We start from the raw sequence: 17,352 nt of genomic DNA, 5'->3' as shown, positions 1-17,352 counted from the left end.
ACCATTCAACCCAGCCATCCCACTCCTTGAAGTTTGCCCAAAGGAAATTAAATTGGCAAACAAAAACGCAGTCTGCACCTCAATGTTTATTGCTGCTTGATTCACAATAGCTAAGACCTGGAATCAACCCAAATGCCTATCAACAGTAGACTGGATAAAGAAATTATGGGACATGTACTCTATAGAATACTATACAGCAGTCAAAAACAATGAAATCCGGATATTTGCAACAAAATGGAGGAATCTGGAACACATCAGGCTGAGTGAAATAAGCAAGACCCAGAGGGACAAATATCATTTGTTCTCCCTGATCGGTGACAACTAACTGAACACCAAAAAGGAAACCTGTTGAAATGAAATGGGCACTTCGAGAAAGAGTGACATGAGCAGCCCTTGTCCTGACTGTTGATGTACAACTTAATACTTTATCCTTTTTAGTACTTTTTTGGTTCTACTTAATAATATTGATTGAACTCTGTAATCAACACACAATCATTCTTAGGTGTTTAAAGTTAACGGAATCTATAAATTGCTTTTAGGAGAATGGACATTTTGATGATGTTGATTCTTCCAATCCATGAGCATGGAAGATTTTTCCATTTTTTGGTATCCTCTTCTATTTCTTTCTTTAAGATTTTGTAATTCTCATCGTAGAGATCTTTAACATCCTTGGTTAAGTTTATTCCAAGGTATTGGATTGTTTTTGTAGCTATTGTGAATGGGATTGATCTTAGCAGTTCTTTCTCAGCTGTGGCATTGCTTGTGTATACAAAGGATGTTGATTTTTGTGCATTGATTTTATATCCTGCCACTTTGCCAAACTCCTCTATGAGTTCTAATAGTCTCTTAGTAGAGTTCTTTGGATCCTCTAAGTACAGAATCATATCGCCTGCAAAGGGGGATAGTTTGACTTCTTCCTTCTCAATTTGTATTCCTTTAATTTCTTTTCCTTGTCTGATGGCTCTGGCTAAAACTTCCAGAGCTATGTTAAATAGCAGTGGTGAGAGTGGGCATCCCTGTCTGGTGCCAGATCTCAGTGGAAATGCTTCCAACTTTTCCCCATTCAGTAGGATGCGGGCCATGAGTTTTTCATAAATTGATTATATTGAGGAATGTTCCTTCTATACCCAATTTGCTTAGAGATTTCATCATGAAGGGGTGTTGAATTTGATCAAATGCTTTCTCTGCATCTATTGAGATAATCATATGGTTTTTCTTCTGCAGTCTGTTAATGTGGTGAATCACATTGATTGATTTGCGAATGTTGAACCATCCCTGCATACCAGGGTAAATCCCACTTGGTCTGGGTGGATGATCTTTCTGATGTGTTGTTGCATTCTATTGGCCAGAATTTTATTGAGGATTTTTGCGTCTATGTTCATCAGGGATAATGGTCTGTAATTTTCTTTCAGTGCTGCATCTTTCTCTGGCTTAGGGATTAAGGTGATGCTGGCTTCATAGAAAGAATTTGGGAGGATTCCCTCTTCTTCGATTGTTCTGAATAGTTTGAGAAGAATTGGAGTTAGTTCTTCTTTAAATGTCTGGTAGAATTCAGCAGTGAATCCATCGGGTCCTGGGCTTTTCTTTGTTGGGAGGGCCTTTATTACTGTTTCAATTTCTGTTTCAGTTATGGGTCTATTAGGTTTTCGATGTCTTCCTGGTTCAATTTAGGTAGGTTGCATGTGTCCAGGAATCTATCCATTTCTGATAGGTTTCCCTGTTTGCTGGCATACAAGTCCTTGTAGTAATTTCTGATGATTCTTTTTATTTCTGTGGTGTCTGTTGTTACATTTCCTTTTTCATCTCTGATTTTATTGATTTGGGTCTTTTCTCTTCTTTTTTTAGTTAGTTGGGCCAATGGAGTGTCAATTTTGTTTATTTTTTCAAAAAACCAGCTCCTCGTTTGGCTGATTTTTTGTAATGTTTTTTTGGATTCAATCCTGTCGCTCCCCCTCTTCGTGGAGGAACGACACTAGACCCTGCGCTGTTCTTTTGTCTGCTCAGCCCTCCCCGGGTTTGCTGCTGGTTCTTCCCGGGTTGGCTACCGACCCTTCCACCTCCATGGAAGGGCGGTTCCCCCTGCCACTTTCCCCACTTCCGCGGGGGAGCGGCACGCTGCCGGCCGGCTCTCTCGGGGGCTGCTCAGGTGTTCCCTTTAGATGTTCCCCTTAGATGTTCCTGGTGCATGCCGTCTCTCTCCTCCTTTATAGTCCTCTTCCACCAATCCCAACTCTGCTACCCACACGCCGAGTACGCTGCTCTCCTCCAATCAGGAGCAAGATCAGCTCCTGCAGCTCAGTCAATCAAATTGGTGAGAGGCAGCTGTGTAGAAGATGTTTACTCCCTTCTCAGCGCCATATTTTGGGAGAGCCGATGCATAGAATAAGTCTTAATTCGAGTAACTTAGTCTAGTCCGAGTTGCTCCCCACACAATCCTGTTAATTTCTTGTCTGATTTTAATTATTTCTCTTCTCCTACTAGATTTGGGTCTGGTTTGCTGTAGGTTTTCTAGCTCCTTGAGATGCGCTGAAAGCTCATTTATTTTGTACCTTTCCAATTTCTTGATATAGGCACCTATTGCTATAAACTTGCCTCTCAATACTGCTTTTGCCATATCCCATAAGTTTTGATATGTAGTGTTGTTATCCTCATTTACTTCCAGAAAGTTTTTGATTTCTCTTTTGATTTCTTGAATGACCCAGTGTTCATTCAGGAGCATGTTGTTCAGTCTCCATGTGTTTGCATACTTTCTAGGGTTTCCTGAGTTGTTAATCACCAGCTTCATTCCACTGTGGTCCGAGAAGCTGCATGGTATGATTCTAATTCTTTTAAATTTGCTGAGACTTGCTTTATGGCCTAGTATGTGATCAATCCTAGAGAAGGTTCCATGCACTGCTGAGAAGAATGTAAAGTCTTTAGATGCAGGATTGAAAGTTCTGTAGATATCTGTTAGATCCATTTGGGCAATAGTGTCGATTAAATCTGCTGTTTCCTCGTTGATCTTCTGTCTGGATGATCTGTTTCTGAGAGTGGAATATTGAAGTCCCCCAGTACTATTGTATTGGAATCTAAGTCTCCCTTGAAGTCCCTTAACATATCTTTTAAATAAACCGGTGCCCTGTAATTAGGTGCATATACATTTATAATAGTTACATCTTCCTGTTGAATTGAACCCTTAATCATTATATAGTGCCCCTCTTTGTCTCTCTTAACAGTTTTTGTATTAAAGTTTATTTTGTCTGATATTAATATGGCTACACCTGCTTTTTTTTGGTTTCTGTTGGCATGGATATCTTTTTCCTACCTTTCACTTTCAGTCTACTTGCATCTTCGTTAGAGAGATGTGTTTCTTGTAGGCAACAAATAGTTGGGTTTTGTTCCTTAAGCCAATCAGCCAATCGGTGTCTTTTAACTGAAGAGTTAAGTCCATTAACGTTTAATGTGACTATTGATACATAGTGACTTTGCCCTGCCATTTTCCCGGAGATATTTCTAGTATATGCTTTGAGCTTCCCATGCTCTTTTACTGGTAGGTGTTCTTCCTTTACCTTCTTTCATATTGATGGCCGTGTTTCTGTGTTTCTGAGTGTAGCACATCTTTAAGCATCTTTTGCAGGGCCAGACGAGTGGCCACAAAGTCTTTTAATTTCTGTTTGCCATGAAAGGTCTTTATTTCACCTTCATTCACAAATGAGAGCTTAGCAGGATATAATATTCTGGGCTGGCAATTTTTCTCTCAGCACCTGTGCTATGTCTCGCCATTCCCTCCTAGCCTGTAGTGTTTCTGATGAGAAGTCTGCTGTGAGTCTGATTGGAGATCCTCTGAGAGTAATCTGACGTTTCTCTCTTGCACATTTTAGGATCTTTTCTTTATGTTTCACTGTGGTGAGTTTAATTACAACGTGTCGTGGTGAGGATCTTTTTGGTCATGTTTACTGGGGGTTCTATGAGCTTCCTGTACTAGAATGTCTCTGTTGTTGCTTGGCATAGTTAATTCTTCTTCCCTCACTGTGAGTTTTTTTTTAATACTATGTCTGTGTAAAGTGGACTGCCTGCTGTTGGAGGAGCCTTGGAGGCTTGAGATGGGTGTGGCCTGAGAGCTCTGCTTGGTTCTTCCAGGTTACAGGTGTGCAAAGGTGACACCCTCAGGTTACGCATGGAAATCTCTCTCTTTTTATTTATTTATTTATTTATTTATTTATTTATTTATTTTATTTTTTATTCAGGAGGTAAGTAATACCGCACGGCTGAGCAGAATTGATGGTATTTAGTTTCCGATCTCTGGCTTCTACCCAAAGAGTCTGTGCCAGCTCAGTTTCTCCTGCAGACTCGCACTGGGTTGCCTAGGTTACTGAATTGTAGCCTTAGCTCTCCCCTTTTATTATGTATATCCTGAGTGGGGCCTGCTCTTTGTCTCTTGCTCGCCTTTGCAAGGTTGGCGGAGAGAGAAACTAGTCTGTACCAGTACCCCCCCACCCTTTTTTCTTTTTCCTTCTCTCCTGTAGTCAGTCTGGTGAACTTTCCCGCTTCAAAGCCTGCTTCCCTCTAGATTCTGTCTGCCATTTCCCCACCAATGTCTCCGGTTACTCAGCTCACCTCCCCTTCCAGCACCAAGGTGTGGACTCGGAGCCCTGGCCACCCTCCTCTCCCCGCTGGTGTCTGTGCCACATCCACTCCCCTTCCCGCACTGGCACGCAGACCCTGCGGCTCCCGCGGCTCGGCTTCCGCGTGGTGGGCAACCTTGCTCTCCCAGTAGGTCCTCTGAGTCATAGCTACTAGATCCGGAAGAGTTTCCTCTGCAATTTTTTCCTGATCCTTTTTCTGAGGCTACCATAACTCCACTTTTATTAAACTAAATTTTCCCGGACTATCGGTGCACACCCTCACTATTCCGCCATCTTGGCTCCGCCCCTCAGCATTGGCCATTGCAGCCATCAGGGCAGTGAACCAGCAGATGGAAGTCCTTTCTTTCTGTCTGTTCCTCTCAAATAAATAAATAAAAAGAAAACTCTTTTTTAAAAAGCCCATGGGTATTTCTTTCCATGCCAGCCTCTCCTCTTGGGGCTTACAGCTGTCTCCAGGGGACCATTTTGCCTGCATTCCTGCCTTTCCCTGCACCTCTGGAGCAGATTATCTAAGCCCTAGGGATGTGGACCCTCATAGCTGCTGCTGTCCTACCGCCCAGGCAGTGTCTGACGAGGGACACATGGCCATGGATGCAGGACCCCCTTGCCAACCTGCTTCCTGCCTTTTCTGGCCTCCAGACCTGATTCCTTAGTCTCTTCATCTGGAGACCCTCCCATCTGTCTGATCCTCTCCTCCGCCCTCCAACCTGTGGCACACCTCTTACTCAGGAGAACCCCTCGTCTTGTGGCCTCCTGCTGGCTGAACATTGACATTAGATGGCAGTGTTCAATACAAAAGCCTCCCTGTCTCTTGTGCTCATGTGTCTGCTCTGCAGATCCTGTGTCAGAAAGCACTGGCCTGTGTGACAGCTACCAGGGAAGGTCTAATCCTATTGGAAAGTTTCCATCATGTGGGCCAGGGGGCTGTGGAGCCCAACACACTGGTGTTCACAAGGGCTGACCCCTGAGCAGGAAGCCTGTGGCTGAACTGAAGGGATGGGAGCCCAGGATTCTCTCCTGGCTGAAAAGAGTGGCTGCTTGTCCTTAACCAATTACAGGATGGGGGCCTCTCAGCTGCCACGCCCTGCCTGTGGTCCTTGTGGGACAGAACAGAGTCTTTCCTCCTGGCCCCACTCTCTGGCCCACCCACTAGAGCTGTCTTGCAGGAAGGTTGCAAAGCCCTCACCTGTCTGCACTGCTGGCTGCTTCCTTGAAAGAATGCTGTGGCTCAAATGTCCTCCCAAAATACCTGTGCTGGAAACTTAGCCCCCAGTGCAATGGCATTGCAAGGAGGGGCCTTTTATAAAAAAAAAGACTTATTTCTCTGAAAGACAGATTACAGATAGAGAGGGCTAGAAACAGAGAGAGAGATTTTCCATCTACTGGTTCATTCACCAAATGATTTCAATGATCATGGTTGGGCCAGGCCAAAGCCTTGAGTTAGGAATTCCAGCTGGGTCTCCCACACATTGGAAATGGGGCAAGCATTTGGGCCAAATTCTGCTGCTTGCCAGGTGCAATAAACGTCAGTCTTGCCTAGTACCACCAAAGCCTCACTGTACTCAATCATTTGAGCATGCTTTACTCCACAGTGCCCCCTGCCAGACAGCAGGGACCTAGTAGGTTCAGCCTGTAACATGTCCTTGGCTGGCGGGCTCCCTGTCTTCCCCCACCACTGGGGCAACTCCAGTGTTCTCATTATGCATTTAAAAGATTTTTAAAGTTATTTATTTTGTGGTGACAGCATCATGGCACTATGGTTTAGGCTGTCAACAATGACGCTGGCATTTCATGCTGGAGTAATGATTTGAGTCCTGGCTCCTCCACTGCATATCTGCCTTCTTCCTAATGTGCCTGCAAAGGCTGAAGGTACCCCAAGTACTTGGGTCCCTGTTCCGCATGTGGGAAATCATGATGGAGTTCCACACATGGCTGCTGTGGCATTCTAGGAAGTGAACCAGTGGATGGAAGATCTCTCTGTGTCTCCCTCTCTGTCACTCTGCCTTTCAATAATGAACACATCTTCTAAGTCTTTAAATTTTTGGAGAGGCTGAGACACAGATGGTACTCCCATTTTTTGGTTTATTCCCAAAATTCTTGCAACCAAATGGGATAAACCAGGTAGGAACTGAAGCTGGGAGCTGGAAATGCAACCAAGGATTCCCATGTGGCTGTGGCTGGCAGGAATTGACTTACTCAGGCCATCACTGATGCCTTCTAGAGTCTGCATTAGCAGGAAGCTGGAATCAGGAGCTAAAGACAGGAGGAACTGAACCTAGGTCCAATGATGTGGGTTTTTTTGTAAATATTTCTTGTATTTATTTGAAAGACAGAGACACAGAGAGAGAGAGACAGAGAGAGAGGTCTTCCATCCACTGGTTCACTCCCCAGATGGCTGCAATGACCGGAACTGTGCCGATCCAAAGCCAGGGGCCAGGAGCTTCTTCTGGGTCTCCTATGTGCGTGCAGGGGCCCAAGAACTTGGGCCATCTTCTACTGCTATCCCAGGCCATAGCAGAGAACTGGATCGAAAGAGGAGCAGCCTGGACTAGAATCGGTACCCATATGGGATGCCGGCGCATCAGGCCAGGGCTTTAACCTGCTGCGCCACAGCACCAGCTCCGATGTGTGGGTCTCTTAATGAGCATCTTAATCACTAGGCTAAATGTGCTTCTAGTGATTCTTACTATATTTTGAGCATCAGCTTTGCCAATAACAAAGTGCACTGGAAACACAGCAAATTTGTTGCCACACAAATTAACAAGATGATTTTATTGTATAATATTCTATCAATGTAGGCAGAAACTAAAAATCATAGGTTTCATTTTTTTAAATAAGTTGGTCCATGTGGCTCTGGCTGAACAATATGAGAGAAATAGAAGTTCATGTGGAGGCCAGCCCTGTGGCTTAGTGTATAAGGCTGTTGCCTGCAATGCTGGCATCCATATGGTGGTCAGTTCATTGCTCAGCTGCTCTACTTCCAATCCAGCTCCCTGCTGATGACCTGCAAAAATTAGAGGAACAGGACCCAAATGCTTGGCCCTGCCACCCACATGGGAGAACTGAATGATGCTCCTGGTGCCTGGCTTCAGCCTGCCCATCACAGCCATCTCTGGAATGAACCAGCTAATGGAAGAACTCTCTGTCTCTCTCCCTCTCTCTCCCCCACCCTGCAACTCTTTCAAATAAATCAATAAACTTAATACAAAAAAAAGAAGAAGTTAGTGTGGGTCGTAGGAGAGTGCAAGGGATGGTCAGGTAGTTAGGTGCCTGACACCCATGTGGGAGATCTGGATTAAGCTCCATGCTACTAACTGGACACAGCTGTCATTCCTGAGCAGCTCCTTTGTGTCGAGGCTTTGCCAGCAACATCGCCTTCAGTTCCTCCTCCCTCCCACCTCACTGACAGGAGGGTGCAGTTACAAGTTCAGCTGACAGCTAAGCGTTTGGATTCCAGACCCCCACCATGAGATAGGTACTTGGTGGCTCTGGGCCTCAGTGTCCCACACATCAACTGGGGCTACTAACAGTCTCTGCAATACAAACAGCTGCTGCCTGAGCTCTGCTGCTCCCATTGCTATTCCCATCCCATCCCCATTTGAAAGAGGAAGGAAGGAGAGGTCCTAACATCCTGGCTCACGGCTTCAGATCGGCCCAGCTCTCACCAGTGTGACCACTTGGGAAGGGAATCAATAGATGGAGCATGTACAGTAGATGGAGTATCTCAGGATCACTCCCCACCACCACCACCCCTTAATATTACTGTGCCTCTCAGATAAATAAATGCAATCTTTAAAAATGAAAGCATACATAATTCAATGGGAAAAACATCAATGTCTCAAAAGAAATGCAGGTTGAACAGAAGCACACAGGTTACCAAAAGGAAATACAAATGGCCTCATGTGCCTAACAAGACAGCCCCTCACTCCCAACAGGGGAATCCACATAAATCCCACAGAGAAAAGGGTGCCCACATGTGGGAAAGAAATGCTGAACTCTACACCTGTGGTCAGACCAAGGGTAGATGGGCCTTGAGCAGATTGCTGGGGAGCATGCAACCAGGTGCAGCCCTGGGATGACCCAGCAGCTTCACAGCCACCTTTCCTCATAAAGCAATCACCATTCCAGCCCTTGGTTCCATCTGCAGGTGTGCAGAATGGAGCACACACACTCAACTGAGGAGCGGCAGGGTCACTTCTTAAACCCACTGAAGTTGACAGCTGAAAACCTGCTAAGGTCTCTCTCTCTCTCTCTCTCTCTCTCTCTCTCTCACACACACACACACACACACACACACACACATAGGAGGATTATTCACCCATAAAAAGAATGAAATTCTACCATTTGCAGGAAAAATGGCTGGAACTGGAGGACATGCTATTGAGTGAAATAATCCAAACACAGAAAGACAAATGGTGCATGTCCTCTCTTATAGGGTGGCAGCCAATATTTAAAGAGAAAAATGCCTGAATATATAGTTTTACTGGAAATAGAGTGTTTTGTCTCATTTTGTGTTAAATATTTATCCAAGAAAATTGATAGGCATTATATTCTACTAGAGTTTTAATGATTTGGGGACTACTTTAAAATTTACTTTATGTGAGTCAACATGAACATCTTTTCTGTTGGTTATTCTGTGTAGCCCGTGCCTCCTTTCCTACTGGACTATGGTCTTCTCACTTTTTATTTCTGGAACTCTTTATTTAGGGGCACCAATAAGCCTTTGGCTATAATGTAAATTATATGTTATCTCAAAAAATAAATACAAGTTTTTTTTAAAAGAACTAGCACACTCTTTGTAGACCAAATCCAAACACTTCAAGATGTGTTGTTGAGAAAAAAATCTGGTAGAAAATCCTCAGCTCAGAGATTGATTTCAACCCCACAACTTCTGAGGAGATTCCAGGGGCCGGAACCATGGTAGAGTAGTTTTTTTTTTTTTTTAATTTTACAGAGTTAGACAATGAGAGAGAGAGAGAGAAAAAGAGAGAGAGAGAGGTCTTCCTTCCACTGGTCCACCCCCCAAACGGCTGCCACGGCCAGAGATGCACTGATCCGAAGTCAGGAGCCAGGATATTGTACAGAATCTTACTGGAAAAAATGAGCCCCAAAATATTTCCCCTCCCAAATAACAGCATGAACTACAATGTCAAATAGAGAGTCTTAGTTACACTGTATTTCTTCATTCCCTCATTTCACGTTGATTAACCACATCACCAGCCATCTAATCCCCCAGAAAATGTCAGTCACAAGAAACACAGTAACAATGACCAAGCACCCACAACCCTCCATAACGGCATAATCGCCCACAAAACAGACTCTTCCCCAAGACCTCAAAAATCAATCTTCTGAATTTTTAAAATTAAAAGAAATTTCTACCCCATCATAGTCCACCATTCACATAATTTACTCCATAAACAATCCTAAAATCAATGACTCCCAAATGCCCACACTCGGCCCCAAGTTCCAGGAGACTTCCGTAGCGTTACAGTGACATAACCCAAGAGAACCAAGATACCCCTCAGTCACAAACACTGTTCACCCTGAAAACGACCCCAAACTGAACCGACAGCACAACCAACGCTCCACGGACAACATCCCAGACCCCACAAGCAGAAGCTGGTGGGAAAGCGACAACACAGCCCACAACCACGTACTCCATAAAATATAAAATCAATCCATCAAGAAAACCAACGCGCAGCTCGGGTCCCAGTTCTCAGACGGCAGCTCCCCCGGCCGCTGACAGGAGAAACCCTCATTCCAGTTCGCCCCCAGGAGCTTCATGGCCGCGAGCAGCGCCTGCCACAGGGCGCCCAGCGGCGCGGCGACGCCCACAGCCCGCGTCCGTCCCCCGGCACGCACGCCCCGCGCCCTCCACGCCTCTCCGCGGCTCCCACCTCCCTGAGGAGAGCGCCCGGGCCCGGCCAGGCCCCACGGACGCGCCACAGACGCTGACGCGGCGCTCAGCAGGCCCGCGACGCCGGGGAGCTGGGGCAGCCGTCCACGGGAGCGTTCTCCTCACACACCCGCAGACCCGCGCTCTCTCCAGTCGGCCCTCTCCGCGGCAGCTCCACGTGCCTGGCTTCAAGCCTGGCCTCCGCATGTGCTGCAGTCCACAGCGCACGCCAACGGACCACAACAAATCCAACGAAACATAAAAAAAAAAATGGCCGACGCCAACTGCACAGCATACTCATAGCCTCTGTATTCAAATATGGGTGCCGGAGGGACTCTTTTCTATTGGATAAGACGGGAAGAGCAGCAACCAATCAGTAACTCTGTGCTTGCGCATGCGTAGCCATTGGCCTCCGTCTGGGCCGGTCTGCCACCTCTGGAGCCCCTGCCCTGAGCTGTGGAGGACAGCGCTTTGCGCCTGCGCAGTGATGCGGCACTGACGGGAGCGCGGCAGGAAGGCCTGGCTGCCTGAAGAGGGCGCCCCTGCGACCCGGCGCCCGCCAGCTCCACACTCTCCAGTCCCGCATCTCACGGCTGCCCCAGAAGCCGGGCGCTGACAGCTGCGGGGCCTGCACCCCGGGACGATCAGCGCAGCCCCCAGCGCTCCTGGAGGCCCTGCCCGAGAGCGCCCCGAGCGGCCACTGCTGGCAGCGCCTCCCTGAACCGGACTCGTTCTGCCCTACCCTCCAAGGGCGGCTCCCCTCAGGGGACCCCCATCAGTCCCCACCCGCGTTCCCCGACTGCAGGCGGCCGCAGCCAGCACGGAGGAGCGCGGCCGCCGCAACCCCACGACCGGGCTGAGCCCGGGGCGCGCGGGCGCTGGAGGCGGCGCGCTTCGCCCCCGCACGAACGCCCGACGCGGGGCCTGCAGGAGCCGGCCCGTGGCCCCTGGGGTCCGTGGGGTGACGGCCGCCGACCCGGACGGGGTCCCCTGTGAGTGGAAGCGGGAGGCACCACGTGGCCGCACGGAAGGAGCGGGGTCAGCGGCCACGTCGGTTAAAAACCTGACCCCAGAGGATTCTCGCTCTGGATGGAGCTTGGGAAGCAGCAGGACGCTGGAGAACCCCAAGATCTGCAGCCGGATAGGTCTGGATTCGAATCTGGGCTCCCTCGCTTACTAGGTGCGGGCTCCGAGGAACCTGCCTTCACCTTTCCCGGCCTCATGTCCCCACCACTGCTGCAGGCCCACTTCTCACATCTCATCTCTGCATTTACAGGTTTCTTAGACTCAGCTGAAAGGCCGGATCGTGCGCCGTGTGCCCGGTTTTCTGTCCTTTTGTGTCCACTCTATCACGACAGCAGCAGTGACTCATTTTTACGTTAGCGTCGTTTCTCCTGCTGGATGGTGAACTGCACAACGCAGGGCCTTTCTGTCTCGTTCCTGCCTGTCTCCAGGGTGCAGCACAGTGACTGGGAAGCTGTACGTGTTCCGTGCATATGTGAAGAAGGAATGAATGGGTGCCAGAGCGCGGGGAACGGGTGTGCGCAGAGGGACACACGGCGCAAGCTGGAGATGCCGGGCCACAGGGGGCAGCCGCAGGATGGCATCTGGCCTCTGGGGATGAGGGACATCCTTCGGGGAGAGAGGATGATGCGCCTCACAGAAACTGCTTCCCTCCCCGCCCACCTCAAGGCCAGGGCTCTTCGTGGGGGGATGGGATGCTCTTGCAGCAGGTGGCCCAGGGGTCCCAGCCGGTGGGCTGTGGGAAGGGGCAGGAAGCCTGGAGGGGACCCACTGCCTTCCTGAAATAACAGAGCTCTTTGGAGTCCCCCGGTATTATCTTCCCGCCTGTGCCTCTGCCAAGCCCCCTTCCCGCTGTGGAACAGCCGGAACAGCAGAGACCTCGTCTGTGTGTGTTCCTCTGATGCAAAGCCCCAGGGAATGGGTGCAAGGGCTACAGAGGGACAAAGCCACCGGGAGGGCTCCTGGGCCCAAATGTGTCCTTAGCTGAAGCGTTGATGTTATTTTGGGGAGAGTAGCATGCAGGCTATGGAAAGCCCTCTTCCCACTCCCGCCCTCCATCCGTCCAGCTGCCCCTCTGGGTGTTCCGAGTTCCTGAAGAATCCTTCTGGGAAGTGCGTGCTCCAACAACCAAGTCCCTGCTCTTCCTGCAGCAGGTGAGTTCCACATACACTGTGTCTTGTCCCCTGGATGCCACGCCTTGGCTCTCTTTCCGTACAAGCTCATGAGAGAGTGGGAGTTTTCCTTTTTGCTGTTGTAGCTCTTGGCTACACAGTATCCCTCGGAGTCAGTGTCCTGGGGAAAGGCCCCTAGTGTCTCAGGAGCCAGGCTCCAGCCCCCCATGCCCAGCTGTGTGCGTGCAGGTGGTGAGGAGTATGGAGGCAGGACACAGAGTTAGAGACTGAGTTAGGACACAGAGAACCTGACACCTTGCTGCCCACTGAGGAGCCAGGAGCTAGGTGTGGCTACTGAGCCCTGGAAACACCCGAATGGAGATGTGCTCTTCAAGGAAAACATGCACATATTATGAGGATTTAATTCAGAAATGTAAAATATTATTTTTATAATGACTACAAGTTGAAACAATCACATTCTTGCATTGTAGAGCAACGGGAGAAACCACTGCTTGGGGCACTGGCATCCCATCCTAGTTCGAGTCCTGGATGCTCCACTTTTGATCCAGCTGCCTGCTAGTGCTTCAGGGAAGGCAATGGTGTGATGGCCCAATTGCTTGGATCACTGCCAGCCACCCCTGTGGAAGACCAGGATGGAGTTCTGAGTTCCTGGCTTCAGCCTATCCCAGACTTGTCTGTTGCAGCCATTTGGGGAGTAAACCGGCAAATCAGAGATCTCTCCCTCTCTCTCTTTCAAATAAATCTTTTTTATACAATGTGACTACTAGGCATGTTTTCTTTTTTTTTTTTTCTTTTTTTTTTTTTTTTTTGACAGGCAGAGTGGACAGTGAGAGAGAGAGACAGAGAGAAAGGTCTTCCTTTGCCGTTGGTTCACCCTCCAATGGCCGCCGCGGCCGGCGCGCTGCAGCCGGCGCACCGCGCTGATCCGATGGCAGGAGCCAGGAGCCAGGTGCTTTTCCTGGTCTCCCATGGGGTGCAGGGCCCAAGCACCTGGGCCATCCTCCACTGCACTCCCTGGCCACAGCAGAGGGCTGGCCTCGAAGAGGGGCAACCGGGACAGAATCCGGCGCCCCGACCGGGACTAGAACCCGGTGTGCCGGCGCCGCAAGGCGGAGGATTAGCCTAGTGAGCCGCGGCGCCGGCCTAGGCATGTTTTAATCCTATGTGTGGCATGTGTTTGAGGCTATTTTATTTCTATTTGTGCTTCCTCCAGAGACAGAGCTCAGGGTGGGAGGAGCTAAGCCATGCTGGAAAGAAGCAGAGAAAAGAGGAGACACAGCAGTAGCCAAATGAGACTCCCTGGGCTGGGGTCAGTGCAGTGGGTCCTCATCTGTCTCCCAGGATACTCACTTCTCAGTCTCATTTCCTCATTTCTTTCCTTCGTGTGTGCAAGACGATGAAGGAGGTTAGAGAATGTCTTCGTGCAAGTCTGGGGCTGCTCTCTGTCTTCCAGCTGTGCTATTTCTTCTTCTTTTTCTAAGGACTGATTTATGGGACCAGCGCCGTGGGGTAGCAGGCAAAGGTGCCACCTGCAGTGTCAGCATCCCGTATGGGTGCCGGTTCGAGTCCCAGCTGCTCCACTTCTGATCCAGCTCTCTGCTGTGCCCTGAGAAGGCAGTGAAAGATGGCCCAAGGCCTTGGGTCCCTGCACCCACATGGGAGACCCGGAAGAAGCTCCTGGCTTCAGATTAGCACAGCTAATTAGCTACAGGACATGCACCCAGGGGTGTTGTCGCTCCCCGTCTTCGTGGAGGAACGACACAGGACCCTGCGCTGTTCTTTTGTCTGCTCGGCCCTTCCTGGGTTTGCTGCTGGTTCTTCCCAGGTTGGCTACCGACCGTTCCACCTCCGTGGAAGGGCGGTTCCCCCTGCCACATTCCCTACTTCCGCGGGGGAGCGGCACACCGCCGGCCGGCTCTCTCGGGGGCTGCACAGGTGTTCCTTCAGATAGATGTTCCCCTTAGATGTTCCCCTTAGATGTTCCTCTTAGATGTTCCTGGTGCATGTTGTCTCGCTCCTCCTTTATAGTCCTTTTCCACCAATCCCAACTCGGCTGCCCACACGCCGAGTACGCTGCTCTCCTCCAATCAGGAGCAAGTCCTACAGTTTATTGGTTGAACTGGAGGCAGCTGTGTAGAAGCTGTTTTTCTCCTCTCCCAGCGCCATATTGTGGGGGAGCAGATGCATAGAATAAGTCTTAATTCCAGTAACTTAGTCTAGTCCGAGTTGCTCCCCACAGGTGTGGTCAGGGGCCAGCGGGCTTCGGGGTCCGCAGCACGCACAGGTGGATCCTCGGTCCCTGGTGTCCCATGCTGCCCCTCCCCCAGGGCCACGATGTGGACACTGCCCCGCCCCCAGGCTCTCTGGGTCACCTGGGGGCTCCGTGGGTACCTGCAGGGTGCGGAGGCAGGCCAGGCACAGGGCCCACAGCTTGTACTCCCTGAAGGACCGGCCCAGCTTGCACAGGAGGTCCTGCAGGGACAGGTTCTGTGGGAGCAGAGACGGGGACTTCCCGGGGGCATGGCAGGTGACACCCCGCTCCTGCGAGGCGAGGCTGGGGAAGCAGTGATGTTGGAGTGAGCGTAGGTGAGGCTGGGGGCCTGGCCACTGTGAAGTCAGACGTGGCAGGGCCCCCAGGAGCCGGCACGGCCGCGGGCACAGCAGCCCCAGGGCGGCACACCATGCACTTGTCCCCTATATGAGGATGCCTTTGGGGACCTGGGCTCAGTGACCTGAGTGGTCACCCGGGTGCAAAGGGCAGGGAGCGTGTGGGAGCCAGGGTCAGGGAGCTGTGTCCAGGGGGCAGCCTGGGAGGATGAGGAATTTCTGGGAGGAGGTGGTGACGGACGCTGTGCAGGCCCATGAACAGGCGGTCAGAGCACAAGGCCCACACTCGCTCTGTGTGTCTCCCTGGAGGGCAGGTCCTCCACATGGGCTCAGACACACAGAAGGCTCCAGAGGCCAGTGTCCTCCCGGAGACCCCTTTCCAAGGCCCCTTGTGTATCAGAGGGGCTGGAGTGTGTGCTGGGGCAGCCCAGATGCCTGGGGGGCTGTGTCCTGTGTGGGGGCTGAGGTCAGGAGTCTCGATGCCAGAACCGTGGCTGGGCATTGTCCTAGGGGAAAGGACAGCCTTGGCCACCTCAGTCTGCTCATCTGGCCCTGGGACAGACCTTGCTTGAAGTGACCACACCGTCCATGTAGTTGCTCTCCAGTGCTCGCCAGGACTTGAATGGAAATAAAAGCCCCAGAATCCCTTGCCCCTCGTCCTGTGGGTCAACCAGCAGTGGCTGTGTGTGTGGCCCCCGCCCTGGGGCATTCAGGGGACACAGCTCAGGAGCTGAGCGGGGGCACTGCAGGCCTGGCTCGCCTGTGTCCTAAGCCAGATGCAGGGGCAGGGGCAGGCCAGGCCGAGGCAGACAGGAAGACCCTGGAGAGGCTGGGAGGCGGTGCTGCCGGCAGTGCCATGGCTGTGGCCAGCTCCTCACCCCAGCCACTGGGAGCCTGTCACCCACCTGCTCCATGGATGCCACTCCGGGAGTCTCCTCATCACCCATGGGCGTCTCAGTTTCACCTCCTGCACCTTGAGTGGCCTCGGGACAGGGCAGGGACCTCTGCTCGCAGGCCCCTGGCAGGAGCGTGAGGACTTGGGGCCCCGTCTCCACTGCAGCCTGGGCCTGGTGCCCCCGTGTGCTGGGGCTGCGGCTCCTGCTCCAGCTCCTTGACCCTGGAGAGGCCATTCCTCCCGCCCAGCATGGTCTTCCTGGGGCCTGCAGGGGAGCTCGCAGGCAGGGGCAGCTGGGCTCCAGGGCTGGAGGTAGCGGCCTCAGGGCCCTCGGGAAGGAGCCTGGGGGACGTGTGCCTGCGCCGCAGGTGGCTCCTCTTGAGGAGGTCTCTGTCCAGCTCACCCAGGGGGCTCAGGGGGTCCAGGACAAGGCTGGCCAGCCCCTCCTGGCAGTGGCTGTCCTCGTTCTTCATAGGGGCTGACAGCAGTGGCTTGGGGGACAGGGGTCTGTGGCGCAGGCTGGGCTCCCCAGAGATGGGGGCTGGGGCAGGCCCTCTAGGTCAGTGCCAAGGTCCCCTGGAGGCCTTCTGGGCCCCACGCTTCTTGGTGCAGGCATCGCCCTCCAGGTACTGTCACTCAAATCTGGACACAAAGCAAGAGGCGTTCACAACAGAGACAGCAACGTGGAGCCGCCAGCATGGCACCCACCCCGGCCTCCACCAGGGCTCCCCCGCCTGCTCCACACAACACCGCACACGTCTCCTGGACACCCGGTTTCTCATCCGAGGGCTGGTCAAAGTCACAAGTGGTTCCTGAGGGAGAACGGGAACCAGGCGAAACCTTCTCCCAAGTGAGCACTGTCCCTGAGATGGGACCCTACTGGCCCTTGCTGGCTCTGAGCTCAGACAGGCGGAGTCCCCATGAGCTGTGGAAACCCCACAGCTTTGAGCGTGCAGAAGGGAATGCACCTGCCGGCACGCAGTGGCGCTGGCAGAGGGGATGAGCTAACTGAGCGGCGCCGCGCCTGCACCTGCACCTGTCCCCAAGGTGCCCAGTGCCGGCCTGGCATGCTTTGAAGTCTCGGCTAGGTTTTTGCAAAATGCGTTTTCATGAGCTTCTTGAAGACCTGGTATGTACGGATTTCAAAAACCGGTTTTTGCACCAAAATGACAT

The 17,352-nt window shown here is 51.4% G+C and overlaps 1 long non-coding RNA gene across 2 annotated transcripts in view; it reads right to left on the bottom strand.

Moving 5' to 3' along the window:
- The window catches only part of LOC127489167 (uncharacterized), a 39,049-nt gene extending 28,259 nt beyond the window's left edge, over positions 1-10,790 (bottom strand). Inside the window, exon 1 of one of the 2 annotated variants that reach the window (XR_007917115.2) lies at positions 10,652-10,790. This is a non-coding gene — a long non-coding RNA (uncharacterized lncRNA). Of the gene's footprint in view, positions 1-10,522 lie in introns of both variants that reach the window. The other variant, XR_011385177.1, reaches the window with a different exon arrangement.
- Positions 10,791-17,352: the final 6,562 nt, after the last annotated feature.

This window comes from Oryctolagus cuniculus, chromosome 21 (assembly GCF_964237555.1).
Source record: "Oryctolagus cuniculus chromosome 21, mOryCun1.1, whole genome shotgun sequence".
In the NCBI taxonomy this organism is placed as follows: Eukaryota; Metazoa; Chordata; class Mammalia; order Lagomorpha; family Leporidae; genus Oryctolagus; species Oryctolagus cuniculus.
Note: the sequence above shows the minus strand (reverse complement) of the source record. Positions and strands in the feature narration are given on the sequence as shown.